We start from the raw sequence: 4,787 nt of genomic DNA, 5'->3' as shown, positions 1-4,787 counted from the left end.
TTGTCTACCTGATTAGCATAATCTTAATGGGCCTTTTATCTCTTAATGGTTAAGAGAAAGCTCATTAGGCATATTTTGTTTAATAAAACCCTAAATCACTTATAATTATGAGTTAGACATAATTTTGTGATTAAGAGAATTTCGAACTCTCTCTCCACTTCGACCGTCGTCTTCTCTCTCTCGTGGGGTCGTCTCGGTTTTCATTTCCGACCTCCAGATCATGTTCTAGCATACGCAAGCCTGTGAGTGTGGACTAGATGTGTAGAGCGCTTGATTTCAGTGTTTGTGACAGGTCATTGGATCGAAATAGGTTGGTATATCGATACCTTTATCATTATATGCAAGATCTGTTGATTGGATTTCGTTTTATATATTCCGCTGCATGAAACCCAAAGTTGGAACCCTAGAAACCGTTGTGAACGCACGTTTAGGGATCTCCAAAACGCCAACACAAAAGACCAATATGGAAGTAGAATCGAGGCTTTAGAGAGAAAAGCGAGCCCGGTTTCCATGATATGGTTATGTTTTCTTTCCGAGATGCCATTGTGGTCGGGTGTGTGAGGAGGAGAGGTGAGGTGAGTGATACCGTGTTGTAAAAGAAAAGAACGGAGCGCAATGTATTCACCATCGTTATCGAAATATAGGGTTTAGATTTTTAGAGAGAGACGATTTTCGACCAAAACTTTAAATCTTGGAAAGATATGAAGTACATGTGATTTTGGTTTGATTGGATAAAACCACGTATAACGTGTAAAGTGATCAACAGAAATTACATAGTATTTGAATCCATCAAACGATGCAACAGGTGATGTCCATACATCCGAAAAAATGATTTGAAGAGATGTAGAAGATTGGACAGTAGACATAGAAAACGGAAGCTTATAACTTTTATTAATCGCGCAAGGCTCGCATAACAACGATTTAGAAGACATAGAAGACAAGGGAAGAGAAAAATCATGGACAATTCGATGAAGAACATCAGACGAAGGATGTCCCAATCGAGAATGCCAATCCAAAAGACTAGTTTTTATTGAAGAAAATGTTGTAGGAGAGGAAACCGACAGAGAAGAGGAACTTGTGGGCCATTCATACACGCCATTTCTAAGTCATCCGTTTGTGAGTTGCGCCCCCGTTGCGAGATCTTTCACCTGAAAAATGCAAAGGAAAGAATTCCACCGAAAGCTTATTAGTTGTGCAAAGTTGGTGAATAGATATTAGGTTTTTACGAAGCGTGGGGGCACAAAGAACATTAGTAAGAGAGAAAGGTCGGGAATGAACATAGAACCTGTGTGTGAGATGGTGTGGTTGGAATCATCTCCAAGCTCGACGTCTTCTCCACCGGAGTAAGGTGAATGGAGGGACAAAATTGCCAAGACCGCAGTGATGTGATGAGAGGCATCGGAGTCTAACAGCCATATAGGTGAAGGTGCTGGAGGAGCAAATGTCGTGTGATTAGATTGAGCTTGCCAGGAGGGAGCATAGGTGGTCCCGATGGTTGGCCGACAAAGGAACCATTCCGAAGCAGATGGCATCGCTTTGCACTGTGGCCATGAGTTCTGCATAACTGACACTTGCCCTGATGACCAAAGGTTTTGCAGTTGCGTGTGTTCGAAGAATCAGATGATGGCCTTGATGAGGACTGAGGATGCCATGGAGCTCGTGGGAAATGAGATAGTGCCTAAGCGTTGTTGGCAGTAATCGACAGGATCGACGACACAAATTCAGAGCTCATAAAGACAGACTCGTGATTGAGGAGTTTCTGGTGAAGTTCGACAAAGGAGATTGGGAGATCACGAGCGTGGATGGCATCAATGACGGGCTTGAATTCATCGCCCAAACCAGATAGAACAAGGTCTGTGAGATCTTCATGATCAAGGGTTTTTTCGAGGAGCGCTAACTCATCCGCCTTGATTTTGAAGATATGCATGTAGTCATCAATGGTCTTGGCTCCTTTAGTGAATCTGCGCATATTATGCTTGATTTGCTTGATATGGCCACGATTAGATCGACCATAGGTCGATGCAAGGGTGTTCCAAGCCTCACTCGTGGTTGAGGCACGAGTGATGAGGGCCTGACAAGAGACGGAGATGGAACCAAGAATCGCTGAGAAAATGAGTCGGTCTTGACGGAACCATGAGGAGTATGCCGGATTGGGTTTGACGATGTTGTCTTCGATAATGGTTGGTGAAACAGCATGTTCGGATTCTAAGAAATCCTGGAGGTCATAACCCTGAAGCAAGGAGCGTAGATGAAGTCTCTAAGTAAGATAGTTTATGGCATAAAGTTTGGTTATATTGGTAACATTGATGTTAACCAATGATGAAGAAAAAATGTCAGTATCGTTGCTGGTGGGAATAGGATATGTAGGTAGGGTAGATCCATCAAAATTTGCACCATCGACGGATATGGTGACGGTGGAGAAGAGGGATCAAAAAAATTGCTAGGGTAGAGAAAGCTATAGGAAATCATGCTAATAGAATGAAGAATAGGGATTTGTAAACGAAAAGAATGACTCTCTTGAATTGATTAGTGTCCGAACATGTATGTATATACAAGATAGAGAAATAAAAGCAGAGAACAAAAACAAGGAAAGCTGAATAGAAAAGGAAATTCCAGAATTGGAGAAGAACCCAGAATAAATCAGAAGGAGGAAGTTTCGCCGATTCTGAAATATTGCTCTAGGATTCATGTGCGTGATGTGTGAGAAGACGTTGAGGGATTTAGGTCTCGCTGTTGTTGTGCTGGCTTGAAGTCTCAATGATGTTGTTGTTCTTCAAGCCCATAGTCTTGTTCTTGAAGCCCATATCCGCTAATATTCCCGCTCAAGCTTGGAATGTGAGGATCGAGCATGCCAAGCTTAGACAAGAGTGTGTGAAGCATATCTTTAGTGGTTGCCTTCGTAAACGCATCTGCGAGTTGGTCCTTACATGGTGTGTAGGTGAGGGAAATGATACCGAGTAGAACCTTCTCTCGAATGAAGTGGCAATCAACTTCGATATGCTTTGTACGTTCATGCAATACGGGATTGGTTGCGATGTGGATAGCCGCATGATTGTCGCAATGAAGCGTGATTGGAGAAGTCGTTGAGATGCCGAGCTCGGACAGAAGTGTACGCAGCCACATGAGTTCGGAGGTGGTGTTGGCCATTGATCGATATTCGGCTTCGGCACTAGATCTAGCCACAACCGATTGCTTCTTACTTCGCCAAGTGACTAAGTTCCCTCCAAGGAAAGTGCAATAACCACTTGTGGATTTGCGATCCCTTTTGTCACCGGCCCAATCCACGTCACAGTAGCCGACGATCTCGGTGTTGTTGTTTTTGGTCATCCAAATTCCTTTACCCGGCGAGCCCTTGAGATAACGAAGAATGCGTTCAACCATGCGCCAATGATGTTGTGTGGGGGCATGCATCCACTGGCTAACATGGTTCACCGCAAAGCTCAAGTCAGGACGAGTAAGTGTCAAGTAAATAAGCTTACCTACGATACGTCGAAAGCGCTCAATGTCGGAGAACGTTGAAGAATCCGAGATATCCTTGAAGTTGCTCTCAAGTGGTGTTGGTGAGGGTTTGACGCCGAGTTTCCCCGCCATACTAAGCAAGTCAAGGGTATATTTTCGTTGTGACATAAATAGTCCCTTCGAAGAGCGTAAGACTTCAACACCAAGAAAATAGCGAAGTTCACCGAGATCTTTGACGTCAAACATATCCTGCAAGTAATGTTTAGTTTCGGCGATTCCTTGAGGAGAGTCACCGGTGAGAATAACATCATCGACATAAATAAGCAAAACAACCATTTCATTATCACGAGAGAGAATAAAGAGAGAGTGATCAGAATTACTCCGAGTAAAACCTTAGGCGAGTAACGCATCGTGCAACTTTTGATACCATGCACGAGGAGATTGTTTTAGGCCATAGATGGATTTTCGGAGATGACATACGAGGCCTTTATCAAGTGTACAACCAGGAGGTGGTGTCATGTAAATTTCTTCATCCAAGTCCCCCTGAAGAAAGGCGTTTTTCACGTCCATCTGCCAAAGAGACCAATCGAGATTAATAGCAAGAGAAAACAAAACACGGACAGTAGAAAGTTTAGCAACCGGAGCAAATGTCTCGGTGTAATCTTCTCCATAAGTTTGTGTGAATCCTTTGGCGACAAGTCGTGCTTTATGACGTTCTATACTGCCATCACTTCGAAACTTAGTCTTATAGACCCATTTGCATCCCACGGCTTTCTTGTCCTTCGGTAGAATCGCCGGTTCCCATGTTCCGTTTTTGTCCAAAGTGTGCAATTCATCAGCCATAGCTTGTTGCCATTCAGGTTTGTGTTTAGCCTCCTCATAAGTACATGGGTCTTCTGAATTATCTAACGCACTAAGGAAGGCATGCTCAACAACACCAAGATGAGTCAAAGAGTAATATTCATGTAAAGGGTAGAGTACCACTTGATTAGCTGGCTCTGAGCCTTGGCGGTGCTGTTGAAGCTGGGTATATCTTTTCTGTTGTAGACGAGCACTCTGCCGAGGCACACAAGGAAGATCTGAAGCAGAGGAAGGCAGCTCATCGATGGTGTCGATGTCGACTTCTGCAGTAGGGAGCTCAGACCCGACGATGGTGTCGACTTCTGCAACTGGTGGCGAAGCAAGCTCAGGCCCCATCAGGGTTGGTAACTGCTCGATGTACTGAATAGGAATGAAACCAGCTAAATCCCCTGCATGCGAGGCAGGTTCCCCCTCAGTCACAACAGGGTCCCCCTCATATACGACATGTTTGAGCTCAGGTTCAGCAG

Source organism: Tarenaya hassleriana, unplaced genomic scaffold, assembly GCF_000463585.1.
Source record: "Tarenaya hassleriana unplaced genomic scaffold, ASM46358v1 Cleome45, whole genome shotgun sequence".
Lineage (NCBI taxonomy): Eukaryota > Viridiplantae > Streptophyta > Magnoliopsida > Brassicales > Cleomaceae > Tarenaya > Tarenaya hassleriana.
Note: the sequence above shows the minus strand (reverse complement) of the source record.